Genomic DNA, 13,507 nt, shown 5'->3' with positions numbered 1-13,507 from the left:
AATCAGTTATACCAAATTTTTACCAGCATGTCACATGTGCAACCAGAGACAAAAAAAATCCAAGACCACCATTACTTCACACACAGAGATGCATAAAAAGCTCTCCCCTGCCCTCCATTTGGCAAATGTGACCATAATTCTATCCTCCTGATTCCTGTTTGCAAGCAAAAACTAAAGCAGGAAGTACCAGCGACTCGCTCGGTATGGAAGTGGTCAGATGACGCGGATGCTACACTACAAGACTGTTTTGCTAGCACAGACTGGAATATGTTCCGGGATTCATCCAATGGCATTGAGGAGTACACCACCTCAGTCATCGGCTTCATCAATAAGTGCATCGACGATGTCGTCCCAACAGTGAATGTACGTACATATCCCAACCAAAAGACATGGATTACATGCCACAACTGCAAATGCTTTCAAGGAGCGAGAGACTAATCAGGACACTTATAAGAAATCCTGTTATGCCCTCAGACGAACCATCAAAAAAGCAAAGCGTGAATACTGGATTAAGATTGAATCCTACTACACCGGCTCTGACGCTCATCATATGTGGCAGGGCTTGAAAACTATTACGGACTACAAAGGGAAACCCAGATGCAAGCTGCCCAATGCAGTGACGTGAGCCTACCAGAATAGCTAAATGCCTTTTATGCTCGCTTCGAGGCAAACAACACTGAAGCATGCACAAGTGCACCAGCTGTTCTGGATGACTGTGTGATAACGCTCTCGGTAGCTGATGTGAACAAAACCTTTAAACAGGTCAATTTACACAGCCGCTGGGCCAGACGGATTACCAGGATGTGTACTCAAAGCATGCGCAGGCCAACTGTCAAGTGTTTTCACTGACATTTTCAACCTCTCCCTAAACAAGTCTGTAATACCAACATGTTTCATAGAGACCAGCATAGTCTCTGTGCTCAAGGAAGCGAAGGTAACCTGCCTAAATGATTACCGCCCCGTGGCACTCACGTCGGTAGCCATGAAGTGCTTTGAAAGGTTGGTCAGATCCACAGATGACGCAATCACACTCCACACTGCCCTTTCCCACCTATGTGAGAATGCTGGTCATTGACTACAGCTCAGCATTCAACACCATAGTGCCCACAAAGTTCATCACTAAGCTAAGGACTCTGGGACTAAACACCTCCCTCTGCAACTGAATCCTGGACTTCCTGATGGGCTGCCCCCAGGTGGTAAGAGTAGGTAACAACACATCTGCCACACTGATCCTTAACACTGGGGCCCCTCAGGGGTGTTTATTTCATTAATCTTTATTTAACTAGACAAGTCAGTTAAGAAGAAACATACCAGACGGGACTGAATGAAGAATGCTTTATATTAATATTACTATTACTATTATTGTTACGACTCTCTCCAGACGAAATACATACAGTACCAGACAGGACTTAATGCAGAATACTTTTATTCTATAAGATATAGATAGATACATTGCCTTCAGAAAGTATTCAGAGCCCTTAACTTTTTCCACATTTTGTTACATTACAGCCTTATTCTAAAATGGATTAAATAAAATAAAAATCCTCAGCAATATACACACAATACCCCATAATGACAAAGCAAAAACAGTTTTTTATACATTTTTGCAAATGTATAAATAATAAGAAACAGAAAAACGTTATTTAGATAAGTATTCAGACCCTTTGCTATGAGCTTGGGTGCATCCTGTTTCCATTGATCATCCTTGAGATGTTTCTACAACTTGGAGTCCACCTGTGGTAAATTCAATTGATTGGACATGATTTGGAAAGGCACTCACCTGTCTACATAATGTCCACAGTGCATGTCAGAGAAAAAACCAAGCCATGAGGTTGAAGAAATTGTCCGTAGAGCTCCGAGACAGGATTGTGTTGAGGCACATATCTGGGGAAAGGTACCAAAACATTTCTGCAGAATTGAAGGTCCACAAGAACACAATGGCCTCCATCATTATTAAATGGAAGAAGTTTGAGGCCAACAAGACTCTTCCTAGAGCTGGACGCATGGCCAAATTTAGCAATCAGGGGAGAAGGGTCTTGGTCAGGGAGGTGACCAAGAACCCAATGGTTACTCTGACAGAGCTCTAGAGTTCCCCTGTGGAGATGGGAGAACCTTCCAGAAGGACAACCATCTCTGCAGTACTCCACCAATCAGACCTTTATGGTAGAGTGACCAAACGGAAGCCCCTCCTCAGTAAAAGGCACATGACAGCCCGCTTGGAGTTTGCCAAAGGCACATAAAGACATTCAGATCATGAGTAACAAAATTCTTTGATCTTATGAAACCAAGATTGAACACTTTGGCCTGAATGCCAAGCATCATGTCTGGAGGAAACCTGGCACAATGCCTACGGTGACGCATGGTGGTGGGAGCATCACACTGTGGGGATGTTTTTCAGCAGCAGGGGCTGGGAGACTAGTCAGGATCGAGGCAAAGATGAACGGAGCAAAGTACAGAGAGTTTCTTTATGAAAACCTGCTCCGGAGCTCGCAGGACCTCAGACTGGGGCGAAGGTTCACCTTCCAACAGGAGAACGACCATAAGCACACAGCCAAGACAAAGCAGGAGTGGCTAAATGAGAAGTCTCTGAATGTCCTTAAGTGGCCCATTCAGAGCCCGGGTTTGAACCCTATCAAACATCTCTGGTTAGACCTGAAAATAGCTGTGCAGCAACACTCCCCATCCAACCTGACAGAGCTTGAGAGGATCTGCAGAGAAGAATGGGAGAATCTCCCCAAATACTGGTGTGCCAAGCTTGTAGCGTCATACCCAAGAAGACTCGAGGCTGTAATCGATGCCAAAGATGCTTCAACAAAGTACTGAGTAAAGGGTCTGAATACTTATGTATGTAAATGTGATATTTCAGTTTTTTTATTTTTAATATATTAGCAAAAAAAAAGTCAAGGAGTCTGTATACTTTCCGAAGGCACTGTACATACTTCCACCAAAAACAGGTAGAAACAATGTAGATGTTAACATGTTCTCTGAAAGCAAATTATCCTTTTTCTGTTATTTCAGTAGGTGCGTGTTTCATTAAAATATAGGCCATTTTTATAAATGTTTTAATTAACAGTTCTACTCTTTCAACTTGTAAGATAACTTCAGTACACTGTAAATTGTTGTTGTTTCAACTTGAAAAGATAACTTACACCACTGACTTGCAATTGTTAGCTACATCAACTCTTACATTATAAGATACAAGTGATTGGGGTCACCATTCTTTTTAAATTGAAGCACTGAAGATTTCTTATAGTGTAAAGACTATAAAAATTCCTAAGTATTTTAACTTTAAAAAATGAGTTATTCCTCTGACTTAAAAGTTAAGTTGTATCAACTGGCTTCTTGTACTGTAACTAATATTTGTTTTTCTAAGATAAAACAAATGTTTACGGCAGTGAAGTAAACACAGAAATTACAGTATACTGAGACGTGCATCTACAGACATACGTTGAAACTAACCTGAATGTAGAAAGTGTCTTATGCAGGTCAAACTTTTCCATAACCTGAGGAGACGGAAGGGCCGCAGCAGCCATCTTGTGCAGAAAACACTGAGGTGGAGGCTCCCTCCTCCTCATCCAAGAGGTTTCTGCAGGACAGGGTAGTGATCATGCAGCGGCAGAACTGCAGGGCTGAGTTTTTGGCAAAAAAGCCAGAACGGTCATGAACAAGGGTCAGAAGGTGAGTCACTGTTGGGTGAAGGCGTACACGGCAATACTGGAGTAGGGCACCCAGCACAACAGGAAGGAGTTGACCATCATGATGACCATGTTGGTGACCTCCCTCTCAGCCCTCTGGGTGGTTTCAGCAGCATCTTGGATGGAGCAGAACAGGTTGCCATTGCAGAAGGAGATGACCAGGGGAATGGTGAAGTGGCAGAAGAACATGTTGATGACATAGGAATCTTTATTGATCCCTGAGGTCTGAGTGTAATAGTCAAAACTGCATGAGCATTGCATGCCCTTCGGAATGTAACGTGACCAGCCGAACAGAGGGGGCACGGAACAAGCGGCAGCGATCACCCAGGGGAATGCCACCATCAATATGGCATGGCTCTCCCTGAAGCGCAAGTTTACAATAGGCTTTGCAGACAACCAACCTCCTTTCGCTACACAGCACCACCAGGGCCCAGAGGGCGATCCGACCGCCGTGGGTAGCGCAGAAGCCCTCAATGATGTAGCTGGTGAGGCCGAAGACAAAGTAGCCATTCATGGAGGTGTAGAGTGTGGTGGTGAAGCCGCCGAACACCGTGACGAGATCAGCCACATTCAGGTTGAGCAGGATTTAGTTGAGGGCTGTCCAATGCTTCTTGTGCTCGATGGTGACTTAGAATATAAGGAAGTTGATGGTGAGGCAGGTGATGATGAGGAAGAACATGTATGCGGGCATACATGCGTAGGCTCAGAGATCAGCCAGCTAGTACTGAGGGTACTCCAAACCATATATTGAGAGTTTGGCCAGGTTTTAGAACGGACGCCATGTTAGTGCCTTTTTACTCAAAATGTAGGTGATGTAACAATGCAATTCCATACGAAATGATGCACTCTAAATAAGCAAAACTGAGCTGCGAATTTAAGACAATTTTATTGATTAGAACTGGGATCATTTGTATCCAAGTCAGTACTGTGTTGTGATCATAGATATCTTATTGAGTTAAATTGGTATTCTAATTCCTAATTCTATGGTTGTGTTCTGAAAACTCTCAAAAATAAACAGCACAAAGCAGAAGCGTCAATTATCACTTAGCAATGGCTATGGAGGAGAAAGTGGTGCTCTCGGAATGTTCAGAAAGAAACCGCATTGGCCCAGCTCTCTATATACAGGTATATGACTCTGAGGGTACTCAAAAGGCCTCCGCACCACTCCTGTAAGCGTTGGACATGTGGATGTAGAATTTGGGTCCCTCTGCGCCTTCCATGGCTACTGTGTGTGTACAGTCTGTGTATGTATGTGAGTAACCCTTATAAAGGAGCTCACCTGATTGCCAGGACTGATGTGACAGCAGAAATGTATAAATTGACCAATAATCCAATGCTGCTATTCAGAGACAAGCAACTCATCAGGATATTTGGGTAATAATGTCCATCATCATTAATCCAAATGTGCTCTGAACTAGCTACTCATCGGGTTATTCACATTATTATGGCCATTAGGGATATTATTATGGCTATGAGTTGCTACCTATCAATCATCATTATTATCATTAGTCCAAATTGACAAGTCGTAATCTGGAGCTGGGGGGTGGATCTTAATCTCTACTGTGTGGTTTGGAATATTTACTGAGAGTTAATCAAACAAATACACAGTAGAAGCCTGCATGTTGCTTTATCCCACTCACTTTTTTTAACAACTGTGCTTTTTTTATTGTCAATGTTTATTGTCAACAGTTGAACAGCATTTGTTTGTAATAGAATAGGATACTGGCTAAGATATTTATTTTGTGATGGTTTATTTTTAGAAATGAAATACCACCTGTTGTCCACACATTCTGGGTTAGCAACATCAATTAAGAATCCCCATAGGGAGTTTGAATATTGTGTTTAATTACAGTACAATGCACCTAATTTCTCCTGGTAGGTAATAAAGCTCAGTCAGTCTTTGTAGCAGGACAATTACAGCGCGGTCACCTGTGATACAAGTCAGGATTAGACGTCCATCCATGTCTGAGGACGTCGGGAGATGAAGTGGAAAACGGCAACTAGGGGCAACAGTGAGCGCTGTTCCCTTCAAGAAGGTTTAGTTTTTGCTAGGGTGTTGTGGACTAGGGTGTTGTGGACTAGGGTGTTGTGGACTAGGGTGTTGTGGACTAGGGTGTTGTGGACTAGGGGGTTGTGGACTAGGGGGTTGTGGACAGGGATGGTGGATGACTGTAAACATCTGTCTCTGGTGCAGAAGATGGCAAGACAGAACTGTTCAGGTTGCATTGGTCCCCAAATGATACAGAATGAAAACCAAGAAACCTGTGTGTTTCTTGGTTTATGTTCAAGTGGGTGTTAGAGAGTGCCATCTTATGGTCAACATGTGAAATCACATCCACCCTGCACATGACGTCACCATTCCGGTATTTTGCCTGGACTTGCGCTGTGCTGATGGAATTACTTTAATATGTCTCTCCACTGAACAATATGTCACATGAGATGAGGACACTAAATGTTTTCCCTGTAGTTCCTTAGAATATTAGAGTGTTTGGCTGAACTTTGGCCCTTCTCATTCAAGGCCATTGGTAGGGAATGACCCATCTGTCTCTGTCAGGAGGAGTGGCGTCCATAGATACACCGATCAATATAATCTGGAGTTGTTATTTTACTGCCTGGTTGGAGACAAGGCTGATGTTGTGGTCTGCAGAGCGACACAAGGCTTATTTATCCAACATGATTTCACAGCCCTGGGACACGGCTCCGAGATGGAGATGATGCGCCCTCTGCTGTTTATAAACTTCATGGGCAGACCTTTCGGTGAGCGATGTGGTGTCACAGTTATCGGCCTTTAATATACATATCTTTAATATACATATCTTTAATATACATATCTTTAATATACATATCTTTAATATACATATCTTTAATATACATATCTTTAATATACATGCATAATATACAACGTCTAACATTTCCAATGTTTAAAAAAATGCCACTCCATGCTGAGGGCTTCCAAAGGACATGAGAGTTGTGAGTGTTCACTGAGGCTACACATTACTTCACTTGATACCTGTTTACACTCTACAGTCTAGATCCGTTCTGGGAAAACAGAAAAGCAAAGGCATAGTTCTCTCAATGTAACCCAGTGACTGTTATCAGAGAGAAGGTCTTACACTACACTCAACTTCCTCTTTGAAGTGAACCCCACACATTCTCTCACATGACAGACGATGTAAGTTGTTGGTGTTTGGGGAGGCCTGGGTGACTGATAAATGATTGGTGAACAATATCAAAGGAACAGTAAAAACACTTTTCCCGCTCTCTCTCTGTCTGTCTGAATGAACAAATCAAGGCTCTCTCACTCTAGCACTGTCTCCTGTGTCAGGGAGTTACAGACCCAGACCCTGAGCTGTACAGGACGTGTCTGATGAATCTTGGGCTACCATTTGCAACGATTTTCAGAGAAACTTAACTAATTCTGTCATTTTCTCATGGCAGTTTATCTTTGCTCTTTATCTAATGTCAGACTATTCTAGATATTACACAGGAGTCAGTAAAGTTAGCCACATAGAAATATGTGTAGTCTAATGATGATCTGTAGCCTCTCCCAATGAGAAGATAGCTTCATCGCCTCTGGACATTGTGTATGTACAGTACCTTCTCATATTGTCGCAATTTGGTAGTTTTTCCTGTTCTAAAATGTCCAGTGGAACCGAGGTCTTATCCAGGGAGGGGGTTTCGACCAAAAGAGGGGCTTACACAGGAGATACACTGTAACTAAATGAACTTGCAGTTTGCAAAGAACCTGTCTGACTGAGTAGACAAAATAGAAATTATAAATACTTTATTTGTAATAAACATTGACAATGGCTTTTTGTGCGACCTGATATTGTCAGCATACTGGCCGTGCTGTAATGGATTCCAGGGCTTTGTTTTTTTCAGGGTCCTCAGCCATCACCAACTACCAAACAATACTGAGACTTTCCCCCTCTCTCCTGTTTTAGGGATTATTTTTGTTATTGCAGAACAAAGCCCCTTTGCTCTCTGGAACAAAGACAAACACGCATCAGGCTTCAGGCTGACCATAGCAGCCATACACTTCCTGCTCTCTGGGGCCTGTAGCCTGCAGGGGACCCTTCACTGTGGAGCAGGCTTTGAGAATTGTCAATAATTGTCCAGACTCCATATTGACCGGTGGCCTCTGTTAAAAAAAGCGGATTCCATGGGGGTTAATTTCCTTTGGGTGGTTGTGTGTGGATACAGACAATGATGTTTGTCGCTATCCATCTGGACAGGTGAAAGCTAAATAGTGAACAGTATCTGCCATCCCATTGGTATGTTGGTTCAACCAGTGTGTGCCCAGTGCGATATTGTTTTCACATATCCCGTTCTTTCAGCATTCTCTACGACCTCCGCTCAGTCGAGGACTATAATCACTGACATTTGAAAATGTTTTTCAAGCAACTCTACCATGAAGACTTGTGATAATGAAAAACAACTGAAAACATTATATTTAGACATCTATGGCAGAGGAGAGGGGAAAATTGAGAAATGTGATTGTAATCATCACTAAATAAAGCTGTCATCAGGAATCCTGCCGTAGTGAATCAAGGACAAATGAAAACCTCTCAGTATGTCTGCCAGTAATGTTGTTATGTGTGTGGACATTATTATTGCCCCTCTTTATTTCCCTGGAGTACGGCACTCAGGCAGTGTGCTTATATAGAGTTGTAAATCTATTAGCACAGCTATTCAGCACCCAGGAAGAAAGGTTACCAGAAATGGGGGATTAATGGTGCCTGGCCAAGTGGAGTTAGGGTAAATCATGTGTACTCTGGGTGAAGAATGTGTGAGAAAAGAGGGTGGTGGCAGGGATGGATACTGTGGAATAAATATGATAGGATCATGCTCTGAGATGAAAACCACCCTGCTGGACTTTCTTCACGGTAATAGACCATATAGTGTAAAGGGGTGTGGCTGATGATGGGAGGGGCTGCTGAAGGGAACAGGTGGGGGGGGGTTGATTGATGGATGCAGGGAGGGGATATAACTGGAAACTCCTGCAGGAAGGTGACAGGAAAGAGGATGTGGGAAGAAAGGTTTTGTTAAAGATAAGAAAGAACAAGCGAGGAACTGAGCAAGCTTCCACCTTCCTTCCATTCTGTAGTTCCATGAGCTGGAATGGTTGACTAAGATGTTACCATAAGACTTACTGTTTGGCACACAATTCGGCACACGGTTTGGTACACTGTGTAGTGAGTATAACCCCTTTGAGACAAGAGTTTTGCCTCTTGGCTGGGGAGAAGGACTGGTCCCTTCCTTTAATTATTTGTGGCACACCCCCTCTCGTCCAGCGAGGAAGTACATGTGCATGGCCCATGACCAGATCTCAGATCTTACGGTAAGTAGGTGAATGAGGGGTGTGTGTCGCCTCTGTAACACCACTACTCTGGGAGGGGTTACATCCTCTGAGAATTCAGGGCTGTACCACTGAGGGAGGAATTCACCACAGAGACATACGACATACCTCACACCAGGATGGGTTGTGAAACCCCTAAGGGTCTGGATGTGGCCTTCCTCACGGAGGGACGGGACAGACTTTCTGGGTGGAACCATGCCCCTCCTTGCCCTGATGTTCTGATTAGGCTGGGCTTGAGAGAGGGATGGTAGAAGGGAAGTGACCATTCTCTGTCTGGTCTGACGCAGCAGCCGGTAGTAAGAGTGGGTCACAGTCACACAGCGTCTCCGATGAGAATCTAGTTCAGTGGGAAAACAGCACTGAGCATGCTCCATGATTCCTCTGGGCAGTCTGAGCACAGGCCAGTGACATCTTCTAGGGCAGTGGTATTCAAACCTTTTCAGCGGGGACATTTTTTTCTGCCAGAATCTCTAGGGAACCCCATTTTTCCCCCATGAATTTCTTGCGTCCCCACCCCACCCCACCCCTCAACCTTAAAATCTGTATATTTTCTTAAATTCATTGCATTTTTATCTCTTATCAAAGTGAAAGAAACCAATAAGAACATTTACTCAATAAAATGTTATCTTTCAACTGATCTTTCTCAAAAATGTTTGTATATTGTCCCATACAATTGTTGTATTATTATTTTGCCGACCCTCCTGCAGTTTAACCCCGACTTTGAATACCACTGCTCTAGGGAATGACCTCATAGGACAATGAAATCGCCTGCTGGGCAGAGAAAGTAGAATCTCTCACACACAGACAGATCTATCCCCCCTCCCCTCTCCATCTCTCGGCCTCTCTCTCTCTCTGAGATTTGCTCACACAAAAATAATTTTGTTTTGTGTACTGGAAAGTTCAAGCTGACCTTTCTGTCAGCACACACACACACACAAAGCTGTAGTGATACTACACAGACTCAGGGGGCTTTGCTCAGTGAATCTTCTAGTTTTACTTCAGCATGCTTGCAAACCCATCTCCAGCATGGTTTTCCCGCTCGTCTGACGCTGGACTGACGTAGCAGGACAGTGAGGACTCTGTACATACTGTAAATACTGTGACGTCTGCATACCCTGGGAGATTTCAAGGCTGTTCAAGTAGGCTACGGAGAGCTGCCTGTGTCACCCCACTCAGAGAGGATAGATGCACAGCACAACAACCGCATCACTGTGATGTCACTATCCTTGTTATTGTTATTGCCTGTGCTAATATTGTTATTAGTCAATGTTCCACTATTCAGATACTTTGTTCAGCTGTGTTACTCTGTTACTTGAGTGTTTCCTAAAACATTGTGTAATAAACACTGAGAAAAATTGGAAATAGATAACCTTTGATACTTGAAATATAAAGCATTTTTTCTGTATTATGTGTGAACGTAACAAAAAATCAGATTAGTAGAGGACATTACAAACAGATACACACAATAAACAACATGCACACACACACATCTGTAATTGGGTGGCTGTGATGACCTCATCGTGATCCCTGATCCCCTCCCTAACCTCTCTCTCTTACCCACAAATCAGTGCTCAAGACTGTGGTAGCCCTGCTGTACTGCTGTTAGCCCTGTATGCTGTGAGTTACAGTCTGGGTATGTAGGTCATCCATTTCTGACCTTTTCGTTGACCCTTTCTACCAGAGGCTGTCTGAAGGAGGTGAACTAGGGTTATCACGTCCTGCTATCAGTTCATGTGGGGACTAACTGAGTGCCTGGCTGCAATTCAGCTGCTCCCATCAGGATAGCAGTTTAAACTACCAGACTACCATCCTAAACCCATCCAATGCTATCACTTTGACTTCTGACCTCTGTGCCACACTGTGGACCTTCTAGAGAAGGCATTCTACACATGATTAAGGATGTGTGCAAAGAGCCCTCAGATGTAGAGTCCATTAGCATCCCCCATGATAAACCCACATATGCTGTGAGAATGAGGTAGGAGCTTAACCCAACTAGGGCCTGGGGTGGCATTGGCTCTCCAGGGCTCTACGCTGTAGTAATGCTTTAATGCAGAGGGCTGTGCAACTGTGTGACACCCAGCCATCATCTGGAGAGACCAGGGCCAGATGGGTATGTTCTCAGTAGAGTGGCTAGAGAGAATAGAGTCTGCTAGCTCTGCTCTAAGCCAACTCCATCATGCTCTCTGTCCCCTTCATCCTTCTCTCTATCCCTCTGCTCCTCTATGTCCATCCCTCTACCCCTGCAACCCACTCTATCTTCCCACTGACCCTCTACACCCCTGTAGACGGACGCACACCCATCCTGCTCCCTCTATCCCTCTCTACACCCCTGTAGACGGACGCACACCCATCCTGCTCCCTCCATCCCTCTCTACACCCCTGTAGACGGACGCACACCCATCCTGCTCCCTCCACCCCTCTCTACACCCCTGTAGACAGACGCACACCCATCCTGCTCCCTCCATCCCTCTCTACACACCTGTAGACGGACGCACACCCATCCTGCTCCCTCCATCCCTCTCTACACCCCTGTAGACAGACGCACACCCATCCTGCTCCCTCCATCCCTCTCTACGCCCCTGTAGACGGACGCACACCCATCCTGCTCCCTCCATCCCTCTCTACACCCCTGTAGACGGACGCACACCCACCCTGCTCCCTCCATCCCTCTCTACACCCCTGAAGATGGACGCACACCCATCCTGCTCTCTCTACACTCTCTGTTTAGGCCCATTAAGTTGGCTGAAAACATGTAATTCACCTTGGAACAGGGAGGAGCAGACCGGAGGAGAGGAAGAAAGAGAGGAGAGAAAGCTTGCATAACCCATCTTGTCCCATCCCTTTCTTTTATCTGGTTGCCATGCCATTAATTAGAGGGGAGAGTGTTTTTATTAAGGCACATTCCCAGGATGCTCCAGCTATCAGCTCTGTACACCGGAGTGACGAGCACAAACCACGGGGGCGAGTGGGATGGTGTGTGTGTTCACCCAGGACGACGTGGCCGCGCACGACTCCAACACCATCATCAAGTTTGCTGACGACACGACGGTGGTAGGCTTGATCACCGGCGGTGATGAGAGAGCCTACAGGAATAACCTCTCCCTCAATGTCAGTAATACCAAGGAGTTGATCGTGGACTATAGGAGAAAGAGGGGAGAGCACGCCCCCATCCATATTGACGGGGACTGTAGTTGAGTTGATAGAGAGCTTCTAGTTCCTTGGCGTCCACATCACTAAGGACTTAACCAGTGGTTAATTTGTAAATTGGGAGGTACCGGAACAAAAAGTGAGCATGAGAGGAGGGTGACCTGAGGAGCTCTGAGGTACCAGAACACATTCAAAATCACCTTTATAATAAAACATTGCATGCATTTCACCACATTTGCATAATGGCATAGAGCATTATAGTAAAGCCACTTACAGAACTTTCACACATGGGATTGTTTTTAGTACTTAGGTCCGGGAAGAATTTGGCCTTTTATAAACACATTTCATTCAATTCTACATCATTTTTTATGACTGGAGAGATTTTTTAATATCGCACAAATTATCGAAATGACAGGCTACTTTTCTACACTGAGAATCTGAGATCAATAAAAATGGCCTTGAAGCCATCAATAACCTAGACCTACTGTAGGTGTGTGGAGGAGAGACATATTGTACAATATGAATAGGAAATGATAAGCTTTTTAGGACTTCCAGTTTCAATGACTCACCCAATGATGTGAAACTCACTCGGCGGAGAAGGCCGATACTCTCGTACCAAAAGCCTATCTCTCTTTTGTTTAACTGTGTAAAACAATGTTCGCTCAATAGGCCTATTTGGAAGCGAATAAAATATTTCGTAGCCTACAGTCAGATTAGAGTCTTCTCTTTTAAGCAGGATATATTTGCTTTCCAACCTGTGTTTTCCTCCAATTGTATTTGATATATTGCGAAAAGCTTGTTCTGGCTGCATGCTGTTCAGCTCCTTCAGCTCCTGCGGCTATTATTCTATAAGGAAATAAATGATGAAGAGCAACGCTGGAGAGATGAGAGTTGCAGGCTCATGTCAAGCAGAGAGAGGGAGCGAGATCATAGAAAGTTAATCTAATTCTAGTTCTGAGAGAGCGTACAAGCACGCTTCTCTCTCTCTCTCTCTCACTAACACTTCTCTCTATCACTACAGCAACAGCCATGCATTGGTCTCAAACATAAGCTATAATGTTGCACAAACCATAAGCCTGGGCAGGCCTAACACGAATTCGAATTCATTCTTAGAAAATTCGTAGAATATCAGGAGCGGACAACGTCTCAATTGTCTCAAGGTTTAAAAGTCCTTCTTTAACCTGTATCCTCCCCTTCATCTACACTGATTGAAGTGGATTTAATAAGTGACATCAATAAGGGATCATAGCTTTCCCCTGGATTCACCTGGACAGTCTATGTTTTGGAAAGAGCTGATGTTCATAAT

General features: G+C 44.2%; 1 pseudogene; it reads right to left on the bottom strand.

Moving 5' to 3' along the window:
• Positions 1 to 3,683: 3,683 nt before the first annotated feature.
• On the bottom strand, positions 3,684 to 4,915 carry LOC110494500 (rhodopsin, freshwater form-like; annotated as a pseudogene).
• Between the last annotated feature and the right edge of the window lie 8,592 nt (positions 4,916 to 13,507).

This window comes from Oncorhynchus mykiss, chromosome 17 (assembly GCF_057628025.1).
Source record: "Oncorhynchus mykiss isolate SJ-2025 chromosome 17, ASM5762802v1, whole genome shotgun sequence".
In the NCBI taxonomy this organism is placed as follows: Eukaryota; Metazoa; Chordata; class Actinopteri; order Salmoniformes; family Salmonidae; genus Oncorhynchus; species Oncorhynchus mykiss.
This window is presented reverse-complemented; position numbering and strand designations above follow the sequence as displayed.